General features: G+C 42.6%; 1 protein-coding gene across 10 annotated transcripts in view; it reads left to right on the top strand.

Annotated features, from left to right (window-relative positions):
* Window positions 1–18535, top strand: part of ANKS1A (ankyrin repeat and sterile alpha motif domain containing 1A) — a 172741-nt gene that overhangs the window by 593 nt on the left and 153613 nt on the right. The gene's annotated exons all lie outside the window — the stretch shown is intronic.

Raw genomic sequence — 18535 nt, 5'->3', positions numbered from 1 at the left:
CAATATATGTATATTTTAAATCTCCCTCACCTCCTGCAGAAACACCGCGTCTTGCAGAATCTCGCGGCTCCCCTGGAGGAAATTATCCTGATTCCCTTCTTCTGGGAACTGGGAACCTTCCACTGGGCTCTGCAGGATCTGGCTTTTGTTGTTTATGTTAAAATTGTCGCTGGGTTTATCACGTCTAAAGTGTTCTTTGAGCTGCTCTTGTGCGTGCAGCTCACATTCTGGTTCTTTGTCGTGAACCTCATTGCGTTAGTCTGGTAAGTGGCATATGCGGGACTCATCAGGGGGTTTACTCATCAAGAAATAAAGCTTTAGAAAGACTTGGTTAGGAAACTATCCAAGGAGGCTTTAAACTTTTCCAAGGTCTGTTGTTAAAATAAACACTTGAATCTAAGCTGTAAGGACTGAGAGGAGAAGGTCACTTTTGTGTGGCTTGGAGGGGGGCTTGTCAGGGAGTAAAATGTGTTGGTTCAGCAGCACTTTCATAGCCTGTTTTCTTTTCCTTCCTTGTTCTTTTGAGGTTTTTAAGAAGTGGAAGTTCATTTAGAAATGGCTTGGTTTGCTTTTGTTCCCCATTAGTTTATGTAACTTCAATTTGGGTAAGCTTGGTTGAAGGAACCCTCAGGCTCTAATAAATTGGTAGGTATTAAGCATTGAGTAGGAACCAAGCTCTCTACAGGAAGGTTTGAAAAGGCAAGTTTAAGAGAAGCACTCTCCTTAGGAGTTCTTTGGGGGAGGCGAACCATGTGCTGCAATTTCTGCAGCCCCGAAGACAATTCTGTCACACATTTGGTGCTCAGGATTTGTTGAGTAAATAAAAGTATCAGAGAACAATCCATTTCTAAATAAACTGATGGTGGTACTCATACCGTCACTGTTAGTTCAGAGAAATGAGGCATCACTTTGGGAAGAGACAGAAATCAGGGCTTCCAGGAAGAGAGGAACCTCAGCTGGTTTTGAAGGAAGTGAGGATTCGGCTGGTGAAGTCGAGTGAGAGCGGTCCAGGTGGGCACACCGAGATGGCACGCACGGAAGTGGGAAAGGAGCCTTATTTGGTGTGAGGGGGACGCCAGAAGAACTTCCTGCCTGGAGCCTTGAACGGTTGGGCACGATTAAGGGAAATGATGATGGGTGGATAAGCTTCCAGTTTTCAGAGTGACTTAAGTGTTTCTCATGTTTATATTCCCAGTCCCTAGATCAGTGCCTGACAACTCACAGGTGCTGAATAAATGTACTTTGAATGTGTGAATTGGGTTTTGAATCTTCCCCGGATTCCTTGGACATTTCTGCACTTCTGATGTCTGAGAGATGAGAGAAAGACCATACAAGTTTGGAGTTGCCTGTCTCTAATGAGTTGAATGATGTAGCAGTTGGAGGTTTGCCAGAGGGACCTTAACGCCCAGTGTATCCTGCTGAAGTGAGAGACTTTCACACGTCTCCTGCCTTCAAGTACAGGCCAAGTTACTCCTAGTGCTCTCACTCAGAGACGGTGGAACTTCGGCTGAGGATTCAGTTAAGCGAGACTAGGAAGTCTTTGTTGAGCACCATGTTTTCACTTTGGGCCTATGTTAATAAGTGTGTCATAAAGAGTGGAAGGTGGTGTCTCCATTGCCTTGTGTAAGGGAGTTAACTCCTCCTGACTTGCGTCTGTGTCTTTTGTAGACGGTCGATGGCCTGAGAGCTGCCCAGCCTCTCGTCCCTGTGACTCCTACGGGCAGGGAGGATCTGCAGGCACTTGTTACACTAGGTGTGTCATTAATTAGAGGTGACTCTGGTTCAACCTAGTGAAAGATTTCTGAGCAAATGAAACCATGCATTTAAATAATCCCTAGGTCAGCACGTCCTGCCTTTTTAGGTTTGGAAATAATAGAGGGTTAGGTCCACGATGCCCACACTCCCCAGCTTGGGGACCCTGGGTTATTTAGCAAGAGCTGTGGAATCACAGTTTCAGAATTGGCCTTTGCTTTAGCTGCCGTATCCTACCCCCACTAGTATTGCCAACCGCTGCTTACACTTGTCCAGCTGTTTGAGTGACCAAGTAAAGCTGGCAGGAATAGGAGCCTACAGTCGCGGTGGATATAGATGTTCCACAGCACATGTGTGTTTGTCTGTTCATCTATTTATTCGTCTGTTCATCTAGTCACCTACTTATGATCGCCCCCCCCCCCCACTGCCCATTCCACAAAAGCTTTGTGCTTATTCTTAAGCTACAAAATGCTCCTTCTCTCACCCTATCCCTTTTCTCTTACTCTGCTTGGGCTTAGTCTTAACTTCTTAAAGCCCCCCCCCCCCCCCAGCCACCTTAATACACACAGATCTCTCAAGCTCCTGCTTCTTTGGAATCTGTCATCTGCGGTGTATAGAAACTTGTCAACTTATACTTTGCCTGGATTTCAGTTTATTGCTTTGGCCTGTCAGTATAATGTTTACGTAAAGTAACCCTCACCAATTGAGAGCATACCTGAGATTCAGAAAGTCAGCAAAGAATACTTCCAGATAAATAAAAAAGTTGTTGTAAACTTCATGTGCTCTGACCTTCCCTTAGTTACTGTACATGCAGAGGCAGGATAGTATCAGGCTTAAGGCCTCTTGTTCTGGAGTCACACTGGCTGGGTTCAAGTTCCACTGCCATCACTGACCGGCTGCCTGACTATACAAATTACTCAACCACTTTGAACCTCAGTTTCTGCATCTGGAAAATGGGGATAATATTGCCCGTCTTACAGGTATTGTCTTAGATAATGTGTGTAAGAAACTTACCACAATTTCTGGCATATTGTGAGGGCTCGCTGTTAGCCCTCAGTTCAGTTGGCACGTCCCATTTGCCATGCTGTACCTGCTGTGTGCGAAGTACCTTGCCAGACACGTTTCAGTGGCGTTCCTTCACACGTGGGGATCTGTTTTCCAAGCCTTGGCAGATTGGAAACAATAAGGGAGAGGACTTGCTCAGGCAGGCACGTTAATGCCGTTCACTTCCCAGATGTTTACCCATCGTCTCCTTGTGCCAGGCCCATGGCTGGATGCCCTGCAGAGTTTACCTCAGACCTGGCCCATAGTAGGTACTCTATCAAAATCAGTCTCTCTCCCAATACGTGGTCTGTTCCCGCATAGCGTTTATAGTCGTATGATGTCTGTGTGATTGACAAAATAAGAGACAGAAAAAGCAACTAAAATCTAGCATTTTCCCACCCCCTGGTAATTTGAGACTATTAATATAGATAGATAGATATACCCCTGTACACCTGGCTAGGCCCCCGGCGTCACTTTACTAGAGCTTAGTGCTCTACTTTCTGTTTGTTATGACTCTTAGCCATAAATAAAGATTAAATTATGTTCACTATAGCTTGTTAATGAAAGTAGGAAAAACATATTTTAGTTTTTTATCCAAAATGATTCAAATATAACTTTTGTTACTTGAAAGGACAAGCAATAAATACATTACCTAGAAAGCCATAGCTATCTAAAATGTCTAGTCCTGGGGGCGGCCAGTTAGCTGAGTTGGTTAGAGCATGGTGCTGGTAGCATGAAGGTCGCCACTTTGATCCCCACATGGGCCACTGTGAGCTGCGCCCGCCTTAAAAAAAAAAAAAGAAAGAAAGAAAGTCTAGTCCTACAGAGGTTCTGGATAGCATGGATTTTACTTTATATAATTCTGTATCATTTTCTAATTGTTGAACAGGTGCATGCCTTCAGTCTGTGGCTTGGACAGGCACTGGATTAAACTTACGGTGTTTTTTAGCTATGGGCACATAACAGGTACTCAAATTCTCACGTGATGGAGAGTTTGATATGTTTATGGTTATAATGATTTCCAGGAAAGCAACTTCTGTATGAGAAAACAGTAAGATTTGGGTTAAAAGTGAATTCTATCAACTAATGGGCAAAAAGATCTGAGAAAAGGAAATGGTGAAAGAAAACATATATTACTTAAAACGGTAAATTGAATTATGAGCTAAATACTGATGTATGTGGGTGAGTGCATGTGAATAATGTAAAGTGAAATGCACTTCTGAGGGTTCAGAAGCACAGAGAGACTAAACCAAAGGCCACGACTGAGGAGTAGATTGTGTCATGGTTTAGGAAAATTCTGTACGTAACTGGTCAAGCATGAGAAGGGTGAATGAGCAAAGAAGGAGCCAAGGAAGCTTGCTGGAGAAATCTGAAAATGTACAGACATTTATTTACATTGACATTTAAAGGTAGCAATGAATGTGGCTGTAATCTAGCTTATACGCTACCATTTGGGCTGAAGGGTATGAAGACGATCCAAAAAACACCCATGAGTTTCCAAAGGTAGCAAAAGTTTCTGAAATAAGGAATGAAGAATGAAAAATTCTGAAAAATGGACTCCATTTTGGGGACAATTACAGGTTCTCTCAAAATGTCAGAAGATGTGACAAGTTATTCATTGTTTTTAAGAAAGATCCCTAGTATTTATTTAAGGAATTCAGAATTAAAAAGAAAAAAAGAGAGTGGTTAGCATAACCGTTCTGTTGAAATGGTTCTTTATTCACCCCCAGGATGACTCTGTAGCCTGAAAATTATAATGACATGATAGCTTTTTCTCATGCTGACCCTCCCCCGCCCCCCCCACCATACCAGGTTTCTTTTGAATGTGCCTATTTTGAGTAAAATGATTTTAACATCCTAAGGAATAGGGAAACACGGCCTTGTAAGGATTGTAGAATGGGAGGTGCTGGAAGCAGGATCTCATGAGAATGCGAAAACAAACAAACAAAAAAAACAAAGCAAAACAATCCCATTAGGATCTTCTGGATCTTCCACTAAACCTGCTTAATTCATTAAAATGGTTTTTCAAGGGCTTCTTAAAATACTTCTTCTGAGTATGATTTTATTGGGATGGGAGCCCTTTTTCTTTACTTTGGAATTGCTGTACATTTGGCTTTCTCTAAAGCAGAATGTGGTTAAAAAACAAAACAAAAAAGACAGCATGCCTGGAAATGACTTCTGTGTGGTTACTTGTATATCTACAAATCTAGAATTTTAAACTGAGTAGGGCATCTACTGGTAGTAAAAGATAATTTAGCAGAGGTTTGATTAAGTCAGAGAGCTCCCTTTTTTTCTGTATTCTCCAAATGAAGTTCAGTTTTTACTGTCTTAGTTACAAAAATTAGAGACAGGAAACAGTGAAACAGTCTTGTGGTCTGAAGAATTTGATTTGTATCCAGTCAGCGTCAGCATGTTCACGTGTCCTGGGAGGTTACGGTCCCAGTGAAAATCGTATCCTTGGCCAGAAAAATCCCTTCAGCACCCCCGCCCCAGTTTGTTCACCCCAAACAGCTGTGAATTTGGGTTTGCGAAAGGAAGTCAAGGCTATTTCTGCCTTGGTCTTCAGTAGGGAACGTAATTACTGGGTATTATAGCCCAGAGACACGAAGGAAACCCCAACAGTAGATAGTGGAGAGTTTGTTCCTGGGAATGTCAGCTCTCCTGTGGGTAGGAACTTGGTCTTTTCTGGAGAGCCCTCAGAAACTGTTCCCCACACTGATTTCCAAAAGATTACTGGGAGATTTTCTGTGGTCTGGAAAATTATATCGTTACATTCATAGAACATCTTCAAATACCTTTGGTGTGGTTAGGGTTAATGGTAGTAATATTAGAAATTACATGGTATGGCTTCTGATGTATCCTTTCTTAGTAATTTGTAGATCAAGTTTGTTTAGTTTGCAAATCAAAAAAGAGTTTTTAAAAACAAGTCAGTTGTCTCTGCTTTACTTGCGATGTTATTACCACTGCTACACACGGTGGAGGTGACACCCAGGCAGCACAACCGCCCCCTGGCTGACTGACTGAACCTTCCTGACTTAGCAGAGCCGCCAAGCGTCAGGTTCTGACCCAGCTCTGCTTAGCAAGTTGGGTACCCTCTCTGAGCGTCTGTGTCTCCATTCGAAAACGAGCCTGGGATATACCTACCTGCTGAAGCAGCATCACGCCAGCTAAACTGTAGAAGACACGTCGTGCCTGGCACGTGCCTAGGGCTTGGTAAGCCTTGGCTGCCCAAATCCCCTGATGGGAGCCCCGTGCTTGCCACCTTTGACGAATCCGGAATGATAATCCTGTTTATTAAGGACATCTTTTTTGATCGATGTTGCCATTTTAAAATTTATAGGAATAGCAGAGGCTCCCAAACTTTTCAATGCGTCCCATTTCCAAAAGCCTGAAAATGGTAATGGTGGCATAGGTACAAACTGATCCAAGCCCACAGTCGTCTCCTGTCTGCAGCTTTGGGGTTTAGAATCCAGAATATCGGAGGGAGATACTGAGCCCCTCGTGGAATCTGGGGCAGCACTCTGAAATACATTTCTGCAGCAAAATCCGTAAATAGTCACCGTAAATGGGATAAATAAGAAGAGCTCCCTATCAGGTCAGGTTTTGTACCCAAACAAGTTTGCCTCTAACTTTTGAAAATGTATTTTCAGAGCTTTTTGGATTTCTGTATTGTAGATAAGGGAATGGACCTTTGCCTTAGAAAAATTGCTAGACACATTAAAACACAAAGAAGAAAATAAAATCATCTATGCTTCCACCACCTAAAGAAATTAACTGTTGTAATTTTGGTGTATATACTTTGGTCATTTTTCTATGCAAACTGTTTTTTTTAAAAACAGAAATGACATTATTGTGAGTATGTCATACATTGTCTCAAATTTTCATTTAATATATTGTGAACACTTTCCTGTTATTTTCTATTCTCCTCAACCTCATTTTAAATGGGTAAGTAGTATTCCACAGTGTGTATGAACTGTAATTTATTTAATCCTTTCCCTGCCATTAGACATGAACTTGATTTTAGTTTTCTGCTATTGGAGTCGCACTGTAATGTACATCCTTGTAGATAAGATTTTGTGCACACTCATGCTTCTAACATTTCCTATACTCAGTAGGATAGTAGATGTAATTTGAGGATTCATTGCAAACCATCATATGTGCAGTTAAATTCGAGGGCTCTTCTAATCATTCGGAGGCCCTTTCTATCTCCTGGGTCCTTTTGATTGGAAAGTAATGTACTGATCTACTGCTGCTAAATGCTACTTATATTTAGAAAATTGCCTTTGTGCAGGCTCAGGATTTTTAGTGGTCAAGTTGAGGCCACGTGGGTCCTTCTTCAGAGGTAAAATGTCAAGAAGAGGGTCCATTAATCATACAGTTGCATGGAGCAAGCAATGTGCTCTAAGCAGAATGAGAGAAAAACCATTTTCTTTTGTAGTTCTAATTTTTATTATGGGAAATTTCAAACATACAGGAGTTGAGAGAATAAAGTAATGAATCCTTACATACCTTATATACCCAATAAAACAATTATCAGCGTATACCCAATTTTGTTTCTTTTCATCACCCCCCTCAACGCAATTATTTTGAAGAAAATCCTATATATCGTATTATTTAGGTATGTATCTCTGAAAGATAAGGACTCTTTAAAAAAATATTCACCATACCATTATCTCACCTTAAAAATGGTCGTTCCTTAAAATCATCAAATGTCTGGTCAGTCAGGGTCCATATTTTCCATATTGACCAAAATGTTTTATATTTTACAGTTAATTTGTTCAAATCTGTGTCCAAACAAGGTCCACACATTGCATTCTCTTGATATGTCTAAATCTCTTCAAATCTGTGGCGTCTCACCTCTGTCATTGCTTTCTTTCCAGTTTACTTGTTGAAGAAAAAGCGTCACTTGCCCCACATCTCACAGTTGGGTTTTGCTGACTGTGTCCTGAGGTGTCATTTAACACGCCCATCTATCCCCCGTGTTTCCTGTAAGCTTGAAATCAGACCTGGAGACTTGGTCTGATTCAGGTTCAAACGTTGTGGCAGGATCTCTTCCTCTGGGACGTGTGCTTCCTTCAGGTTAGTCTTTGTGTGATGTCGGCCGCCACTGACATCCCTGCTTAGATCCGGGACTGAACAAAGAGTTTGCAAAATGGTGATGTTTTGATCTCTGTTTGACCTTCTTCCCTTTTTAAGTGGACTCCTTTTCAGAGAGAAACTTAGGAGAGAAACCGCCTGTGATCAATGACTTTATCCTGAGCTACAGTTCGTGCAGGAAAGATTCAGTGCGTGACTCGTTTCCCTTATTTCCCAGTTTTCAGATCGAGTTGGTTTCCTAGTAGTCTTTAGAGGTGTGCAATGAGCTTTTTGTAAATATCATTATGAACTCATATTTATTTAAATATATTTGTGCTTCCGTAACGATCGTTTTAAAATGTGCTCTGAGACACTTAGACTATTTTACTTTACCGTGAAAAGCAGCTGAATTGCTTTGTAATAAAGTGGTGTTGTGTGTGTTTGTGTATTTTAATTGAGTGATATTTCTACTCAGAGTCCCCCAGTTTGTCCTGGTTCATCTGGCTATTTACAAATCAAGCATTTTAATTCTTCTGGCTTCTAATCTTTTCTCTTTTTTTCCTTTTGATTTTAGTTTCTTGCTGGGATAGATGACGCTATAGGTGAGAAAGCCTTAAAAAGGTGCTCTAGGGACTTGAGTAACCAAATTTCTTTAGGTTGCAATTATGGAAGACCCACTTTCCACAGTATTTTCCACCAGCTTAATGGGTAGCTCTAGAGAAGAATCTAGATGTATCAAACTGAGTTGTTACTTAGATTATTTAGTCTCATTTGTTACTCTGAATATGTTTCATGATGTCACACTTTTTACATAAACATTGAAGAGTCAGTTGAATTGTCTTTTATTAAGTGTACTGAGCACATTTTCCTGTCTCTGTATTGTTGATTTCTGATTTATTGCATTCAGAGGTCCCACTTGTAGCTCTGATTTTGAGTTCCTCTTTTGACACCTGTGTATTTTCTTGGTTCGGAGCTCAACTGTATATATGAAAGCATTTTGGGGGGCTGTATTTTATCTGTTGGTTTTATGTGCTTGAAATGGGGGTGGGAGGTCTGGGTCTGGGTCTTTCTCCCTTGGCTCAGATTTCCCCATCGCTGGCTTGACAAATGCCACATCTAGAGTCAGTCTAAAAGTGATAAAATAGCACATAGAACCGCTCACTGGTCTTTCTTTTTACAGTTGTTGGGACAGCCAGGGTTCTATCTCAGTGAGATCTCGGCCTCTATAAAGCCGTGATAGCATCCAGCTCCGTCACTTTGACTTCATAGCACTTTCATGCTGGGCTCTTAGATTCTGTAGAGTATTGTCATTAGTTCAGATGAAAAATAAAAATAAAGAGAAGAAATATATTGAACTTCCTTTACGGAGAAAGGAAAGTGTATCTTAAAACACTTCAACGCCATAGTGCCAAAGAATTAGCAGCACCTTGTTGGACAGTCATGATTCTGGCAAGACGGAGGCTGTGGCTCTGCCTCCATGTGATGGGGTCCGTCCGGGGTCATGGCTACACCAGACTTATCCCTGCCCGTAGCGACTGGAAGCAACATGATGTGTGGAGATCAGTCAGGTCTTTTACTGGGACTGGAAAAGCAGCTCCAAGTGTCTGTCCCACTAACATTTGTACCAGTAGTCAGCATTTGTTAAGCGTTCACTGATACTGGATTAGGAGCATTACTTTTTACATTTCAAAGGGATTATGAAGTGCTTGTCCGTCATAGGATTAAGAAAGTAAAAGTTTTTATTATCTATCCTTGTGTGCGTTTTGTGACTTTCAGCTTTGCATGTGTACAGTCAGATCTCCTCGTTACAATTCTTTTCAGTCATAGCAAAAGCTTAAAATCTCAGGGATTGTGATTGTTTTAAGGCACATTTTATTAAAAAAAAAATTGGAAACTCACTTGTTACCTGTGAAAAGATAGAAAAGTGATACTGTCACCTGAGGTATCAGGTATTCAGAAAACAGTAGCTTTTTTTGTGTTTGGAGGTGGTGCTTTATTTAACCTTAGAAAGATCCTTCTTAAAGGGGATTTCAGCCCCTCCCACAGTCCTTTTTGCCTGAGTGCAGCAGCTGTTGACTGTTTTCCTTTCACCTGAGTAAGCATTCCTTGTGGTTTTCTTTCCAGTTTCCTTTAAATACAATCCATTTCTCAAGTTATTTTTCCTTTTAAATACAGTCGAGACCTACTTATAAGAAGTGCAATGGCCAGAAAAGCGTACAAAACAGGGAGATGCTTCGGCTTTCTGGTGTTTGTTTTGAGATCTTTAGCTCTTCGGTGGTCCTGGAGGGCAGCCCCGTCCTGGCTTTGTTCCTCACTGGGCGTCCTGTTCCCCACTCCTGTCCCCATCCAGCCTGATGAAGTCAGTGCATGACTCTTGTCCTGGTTGGATCCAGCTGCCCGGTTCTTGCTTCTCCAGGTTGCCCCACACCCTTGATAAAGCTTCAAGGCAAAGCCCAGCCCATGTTGTAGTATTTGAGGTAGTTAACTCACAAGTTAATTTACAACAGCTCAGTTGTTCTGCAGACTGTCTTGTGGGCGGCTGTGCACACATGTATTTGGGGGGGAGGGGCTTCTCTTGATTACTTAATACTTTGCTCTCTTGGTGCCAAGAACTTTACATCAGTATTTCTTCAGTTTACCTTCACAGCATGCCTGCTGGATAATTGTTGTTATTCCCATTTTACAGATGAAGAAACAAAGGTTCAGGGAGAGGTTAGTGACCAGCTCAGGACCACACAGAGGGGTACAGAGAGAGAGGTCTCTCTAACCCCAAAACTGTTGCTTTAAAGCACTGCATTTGACCGCCTGTAGGACTCAGTCTCCTTGGATGAGATTCAAACCATCACTTAGGTAATATTTTACCAAAAGGATTAATTAGGGATTATTTAGTTTAATTCAGCAGTTGCTTTCATAACACTTACTTTGTGCTATGTACCATTCTAAGCACTTTGTAGATATTAACTCATTATGGCCTCATGACAACTCTTGGGAGAAGACACTGGTACTACTGCCGTTTTACTGATGTGGAAACTGAGGCACAGAGGTCAAGTAACTTGGCCAAGGCAGTAAGCTTAGTAAGTGGTAGAGCTTGGTTTTGTACCTGAGCAGACTGGCTCCACAGTCCTTGCTCTTCGTTTTATGCAAGAATGTAACACAACATCCCTTTGGAACGCTTTGACTACATAAAGTGAGAGGCTGGTTTTTAAAAAAATCATCGGCAATTTCCCTGGAATATAGGAAAGTTAGATGAGGGGAATGTCTTTAAATTTATGCCAACTAATGTATTAGTTTAGAAGACATAGGGGAATGCCATGTAGCTCATGAAGAGGAAAAACAAAGCACCCCTTTTGTTTTTTTCAAATTTCTAGAAAATTCTCGTCTTCCTCTCAAGCAGGTTAATACATTCATGAATTTCATCTGAGAAAATTCAGGACCCTCCCCCAAGTTCAAAGTGGTAAAGATTTGTTTTGGACGCATGACTGCCAGATGTACTACCGATGCCAGCGTGTGTCCGAGGGAAGCCATCTGAACAATTGGCAAGAAACCAGAGGCCTGTATTTGCAGTGATTTCTCACCATTGCTACCAGCACTGCCTTTTTACAGTTCTCTCCCCTCCCACGCTCTCATTAGTGCTTTACAGCCAAATTTTACGTTACCAAAAAACAATTAGTTTGTCCCTAAAAAGATTTTCAGAGAGAGGTATCTGGCTGGTTGAAATGATTGCTGATGCTAGTTTGAAGCCTGGGATTATGGGACAGGAACTGTCACTTCCATAATCCCTGCTGCTTTGGCCCTCACGATCCTGTGACAGAGACATTAGGGTCCACTTTACTGATGAGATTCAGAGGTTAAGTGACTTGCCCGCAAATGAGGTTTTCTGTTTGCCAGGACTTTAGAAGCCATTTTATGTGGAGATCGTGACCGCCAGAAAGATGGCTGGGTCCCCAGGTTGTAGAAGGACGAGGAAAGGATGGCGTTCTAGCTCTGAGAGCCCGTGCGGAGCCCATGAGCTTAGCCGCACTAGAATAGCTCCATCACTTCTTCCCTACAAAGGAAAATATCTCAGATGTGGGAATTGGCAGCCATTCCAGATCTGTTACTTTTTAATCTATTGCTATCTCCGTAATTGTATGTTTAAGGCCTCGCTGGAGAATAGTTTTCTGGCGAGTCACTCATCAGCAGCCCTTTCGTGTTGTTAGCAGACCCAGGGCAGACTTTCAAAAAGGTTTTTAAGTAAATGACCCAGGATTTAGTGATTTCCTTTAAAAGTTCAGCGGTTTTTCTTTTTAATGAGCGAGTATATGAGAAATCACGATTCTAGTAGTTTTACTGTTATGTTTTGTCGACTAAAAAATGACAGCTGTCTTTTCTGCAGTGTCTTTTTTTACCCATTATGATCTATTAGTCTCCTTAGTTACCATCACTCTGTTTACCTCGCTCGTTAACAGTTACTCTTGTCAACTATATCATTCACTTACAGAGCGAATTGATTGATGACAGTGGCAGCCCAGGTATACCTTCGCTTCTCATTCAATTGGCAGATATTTATGAAGATCTAATTCTTTTGAGTGAGTTTTCACAGCCCGTTAGAAATACCTGTTTGCTGAGAGAAGTGCATATGTAATTGTACGTTTTGTGTAATGCTGCTAGTTCTAATGAGATGATCCAGTACAGGCTAAACCCAGGATTTATTTGGGGGGAAGTTTCATTATAATCTATAAAATTGATTGTTTATAACTTCTGTTTTTTAATCTTAATAATGGTGCTTTCCAGTTGGCTTATTGTGCTGTTTGGTTGTCATTCTACTAAGCAGTTTGCCCATAAGCCACTTCTTCAGAAGCCAAATCACCATGTCGAAAAGCATTTTCTGATGGATTGAATCCGCGGTGAGATTGGACCTCAAGTCCGCATCTTTGAAAACATGTGAATATTATGTAATAACCTAGTAACCACTATTATTGCCATGTTTGTTCACATGCTTCCTATTGCTGAAGTATTTTCTGATGATTTTCTCTTGGTGATGAAATAATGAGGTCAATGGAGCCGTCACATGATGAATGAGGCTCTGGCAGCAGGTTTCCTTGTTACTGGGTACTGGGACTTAGGGGACTCTGACATATGTAGGCTTAACCTCCCCCTTTTTATTGTTGTTTTGACTGTATTCACATTTATTTTAACCTCTTTGATTCTCATTGCTCCCTTAGTATTTGTACTAGGAGGTTGAGATTGGTCTTTGGGTTCGTGTGGTCATCTGGGTTTGAGTGGAACAAAATCTAAATCTTGTCTCTCCCACCTTCATTGATTTTGATTTTAGTCTTTTATTTGATGTGTAGATACCTGGATGAAATCTTTGAAGTGTAAAGCTTTAAGTTTTTCTTGTCATAGAGTATTTAGCTTGGCCTACGTCTGTCTGGATCCCTGGGGTCCGGAAAGTACTTACATAGGTCTCTTAGTTTTATCCTCTAGTCTCTCCATGCTTGAACTCTGGAGGGAAGAGGACATGGGTTAGACAGAAAACCAGTCTGCAGGAAACACTGTCTCCAGAAACGTTCCTCCTTCAGAGTAAACACTGCCTCTGGGGAAGGGCCTGGGAGAGCCGTCCTTTCAGGGGCATTCTGCCTGCTCCCACCTCAGCCACCCTCTAGCTGTGTGATCGTGGAAGCACCTCTGTGGGGACAGAGTCCCAAAGAGCGGTTTCCAGGCTCTCGGCCTCGCGTGGGGAGGTGCTGGCTGGGTAGTGAATGGCGGATTGCAGATCGTGTGGTTACTACTGCGTGTGTCCAACCCAGCCGCCAGAGAGAATATAGTGGTATGACTCCCCTATCTATGGCTCCATGGGTGTTCCTTTTTGGCCTCACTGTGTCCTGTGTTCTTATGTGGGGAGCGGGACCAGAGGCCCCGCAGGCCGCCCTGCACGACACCGTCAGTTTCCCCATCCATAAAAAAGGGCAGTGTTGGTAGCATTTCCTGATAGGAGTCCTAAGGACCGTGCATCAGCACGTCTGAAAACAGCTGCAGAGTCAGACTTGGGGTGAAGAACTCCTGCTTATCACTCTTACTGTGAACCAGAAGGGTAGTCAGGAGAGAAGGAAGTCCGCCCTCTCATCTGTGTGAGTGTGTAAGCAGGCCTTTGCTCTTTCTGCCCTTGGAGCTTCATAAACAAATACTGACTAGTGCCTAATGACTCAATGTTCAGTGTACTGCCTAGGAGACAAAGGAGTACAAAATTGGTCAATTCCCCTAAGCAATTGACTTGATTAGAGCAATGATAAAATGGCCCTATCAACTCCTCAGAGAAATTCCGGGACTGCAGCAGGGAAAATAAAAAGAACAGGGCCTGTCAAAGGAACACAGCAAGTAGCCCAAAAGAGCTCTGAATGGCCAAAGCGGGAACAACTTGAACAGCAAAATAAATAACATTGGATTATAAACCAAAGAATAAAATAAATATCCCTGAGTTAATGATGTAAATGATTGACTAGATAAATAAACGGGGGAGAAGAGATTGCTCTTCCTTTCAGAAGAATTCCATTAATAAATGTAGAAGGAATGTGGGGACTAGAAAGTCACCATTAACAGTGATCTTAGCTAAAGGCAAACGCTATCAATGAAGCCTCAGATTAGTGGGTGACAGTGTAAGGAGAAACAGAATATTTGCGTGGCCTCCAAGCATCTTCCCTAAAATATTTATTAGTTACTGTGGTGGTTTCAGCCCATGCCCACATCTAGAATTCTCCTCTTGAGTGTGGGGTGAATTTAGAGACTGGCTTGCAAATAACCGCACACGGAAAGGGAAGAACAGCAGCTTCACAGTGGAGCAACCTGGCAGCTCCCAGCTTCACCAGGTGGCCAGGGTCAACGCCACCGTGTAAGTTACGTTGCTAGAACTTGCCCGTTGCTAGGATGTGTTGAGAAGGGCACTTCACCTCTTGTGTTCTTCCCCCCAAATCCATCACCTCAGTGTAATCATGAGAAAACAGACAAACTCAAATTGAAGGGCATTCTTCTCCCAGATCCCTGACTCGTACTCTTTAAAAGTGCCAGGATCATGAAAGACAAGGAAAGACTGAGAAAATTCCAGATGGAGGCTAAGGAATGATGGCTACTGAATGTAATGTGCCAGCTTGGAACAGGAAAAGGCCCTGAGTGTAAAACTTGGGGAAATCGGAATAAAGCCTGTGGGTTAGTTAATAGAATTGTGTCAGTGTTAATTTCTTAAGTTTTGGTCAATGTACCATGGTTATCTAAGATGTAACATCAGGGGAAGCTGGCGGAAAGGCATATAGGAACTTTCCTATACTATCTTTACAACTCTTCTGTAAGCCTAAAAGTGTTTCAAAGAAAATGGAAACTCAGACAGACCCTCTCGGATAGTGGCTGTGGGGTCAAGCTGTCTGGCTTCAAACCTTGCCTTTGCCACCAACCAATTGAGAAATACAGACAACCTTCTTGATTTCTTTGCCTTAGTTCCCTGATGTGTGATAATAGTACCTCCCGTATAGTAACACTGAGCGAAGATTAAGTAAGTACAATGAGTAAAATACTTAGAAAAGTGGCTGGAAGATAATAATGTCAACTGATGATGTTCATATTTGGACAGAGGGAGTCCAGCCACCTTTTTAGATACTCGGCCATGTAGCCACAGATGTGGATCGTGCTACAGGATTTCAGAAGAGGAGAGATGGTAATGGGCTGGGGGGGTCTGGAGTTCCCTCCCCTGCCACATCCAGCTCTGGGCTTGAGCCCTGCCCTTGAAGGAAGTCAAAGATTCAGATAGCAGGTAGGAGACTGGTGTGGAGGAGAAAAGGGAACAGCTAGGGGAGAAGGGGAGAAGCTTCCGTGGGAAAGAGCTGTTGTGGAGCCGTGAGTAAAGCCACACAGGAGTGGAAGCTGCATGGGAGTGAGGGGAGGGGAGGGCAGGCTGTAATCCTGGATGCTGGCTTGATGGAGTAGACTTGAGTAGGAGAGTGGGGGGCGGGAGGGAGGGCAGCAGGAGCTGGCTGGGGGCACGGACGGACGGACGGACGGACGGATGGACGGATGGACGGATGGATGGATGGATGGATGGATGGATAGATATCAGTTCCAAAAATTGTTTCAGAATCCCAACAGGATTCTGATTGTGCTTTTTGAGTATTTGTTGGTTGAGAAAATATGACAGAATGACTATGAAGTTAGTAACGCTGAAATAAGTTGTGTTTTATCAAGTATGGTAGTTTCTCTGTACCTTTGGGACATGTGACAGACGTTTACTCTGCCAGTGCCTGCTGTACAAATGCATTTGCCGACCCTTTATAATTGCACTGTGGCCCAAGGGCTAAGAGTCACTGCTGTCAAGTTATTGAAGTGTAGTTTACGTACCGTGAGCGCATGGATATTGAGTGTACAGAGCAATGTATTTTTACCCATGTATTGTTACAGAACAAAATTCAACCAAGTAAGTCCGAAGACTTAGTGGCCTTATTAAGTGATTTATGAAACGGGCAGCATCCCATCCAGCAACTAGAAAGGCACTCCAAGGAGTTGTATAAAATGGAAGGTTTTTTTTTCTTAACATTTAATATTATATTAGTTTCAGGTATACGGCATTGGAAGGTTTTTATAGGCAGAAAGAGCGTGGGACAAGAAAGTTAAAAGAGTGTATTATTTCAGGCAAGGTCATCTTTCCTTAGGGGAAGATTGGGGGTTTTATCAGGCAGATTACCCTCCTAGTGCTTGACCAGGAAATTCCAGACTGATTGGCTTAAAATTCCACTCCTGGGAGAGGCTGAAACTGCAGTTAGGTTTAGGTACCGTGTTTCCCCGAAAATCAGCTCTAATGCATCTTTTGGAGCAAAAATTAATGTAAGACCCGGTATTATGTTGTATTGTATTGTATTATACCTGGTCTTATAGTAAAATAAGACTGGGTATTATGTTATATTATATTATATTAGACCTGTTCTTACAGTAAAATAAGATCATGTATTATATTATAATTATATTATACTTGGTCTTATATTAGAGTAAAATAAGACCAGGTGTTATATTAATATATATTATACCTAGTCTTATAGTAAAATAAGACCAGGTCTTATATTAATTTTTGCTCCAAAAGACGCGTTAGAGCTGATCTTCCGGCTAGGTCTTATTTTCAGGGAAACACAGTATTAAGTCTTAGTGTGGCTTAACAAAAGTGACTACATTTTGGGTTCATTGTTTCTTTTTGCAGTATACATCTCTTTAGTCATCACTAAGATCATTTTCTGCACTTCAGAAGGTTCTCTGATGTCATCTCTCAGCCCAAAATGCCCCTCCTATTCTGACCTCTATCATCATAGGTTTTGCCTGGTAATATGTTTCTTTTTCCCAGGTCCATTCAGGACAGTGGGGTGGGAGCAGGAATGGGTCTGTATGTGCCAAATACTGCACTAGACACATTCTCAGACTTTAGTAAATTCTCCCGTACAGCCACAGACCCAGGCTTATGTTATTTGTCTAAATTTAATTCCATATGTCATGGACCCCAGAGTCAGTTTTTTCCGTAGTACCGTGCTCTGTGCCTTCATCTGATATTTACCATAATAATTATCATCATAATGAAAAGTCACCTTGGTAGGTTCCCCCCCCAGTATTTTACATGGTGGTTTAAGAGCAGTAGTTAAAACCTAATCCTCATTTCTATGCTGCTTGTATACCTCTCTTGGAGGGTAGGGGGAGTTATGCTGATTTGAAACCAAAGGACAATGGCAGTTTCTTCATTTAATGAGTGTCAGACCCTCTGCTAGCCGGTGGTATTAGAAAAGAAGTCTCAATGCCAGCCTTCTAATCTAGTGAGGGAGACGGGCAGAGCTGTGAGGCGTGGTATGCAGGGGTCCTGGAGGGTCACAGAGGTATCCAGGGGCAGCGGTGGGTGGGGGCGGGCAGCTCCAGGTGTGAAGGGAAATGTCCCTCCTAGAAAAAGTGAAGTGAGTGGAGTATTAGAGCTGGTAGGCGTTGGGCCGGCAAAGAAAGGGGAAGTCAGGGCTCTTCAAAGCTGGAGAGAGGGCGTAGAGTGTGTATAAAAACTGGATGTATGGAGAGCATGGCACGTTCAGAAAACTGCAGGGAATTGCCTGATGCATGGAGGGGGGAGGGAGGCGGGTGCTGAGAGCGAGCTGGGGTGGCAGGCGGAGGCGAGACCGGCTGGCTTGTCCCCCCATCCCCTTCACCCCCCCCCCACCCTTCGCCAAGGAGCTGGGTTTTACCCCCAACGTGCTGACGGATTTGCAGTTTGGGAAAATCACTTCCGAGTTTTGGGAAGCGGGTCAGGGGTTGAGACTGCGTAGGAGTGCGGAATGATGAGGGCCGGTCACAGTGTGTGTGGAGAAGGCCCACCTGGAAAGAGCAGGACGTGGGACGCACAGGACTTGGTGGGTTTTGATTGCAATTGACAGGTCGCTCTCTCATCTGACTAAAAAGGACTTAAATAGGACTTTACAATGTAAAATGAAAGAGTGGGTTTTTGTAAGTCGTAACTGAAAGGAGGTGCTGTCTCCCTCCGTAGCAGAAGGGCAGTGTTTGCTTTAGAACAGCCACATTACTTATTTTCAGGTGCATAGGAGTTTGTAAATGAAGGCCTAGATTTGTCTGATGAGTTTGTTTTTTATTAAATCAGGCCATTAAGTCAGTCTTTGGTTTGTTT

Source organism: Rhinolophus sinicus, chromosome 2 (genome assembly GCF_057876585.1).
Source record: "Rhinolophus sinicus isolate RSI-liver-muscle chromosome 2, RSI-T2T, whole genome shotgun sequence".
NCBI classification, from domain to species: Eukaryota; Metazoa; Chordata; class Mammalia; order Chiroptera; family Rhinolophidae; genus Rhinolophus; species Rhinolophus sinicus.
This window is presented reverse-complemented; position numbering and strand designations above follow the sequence as displayed.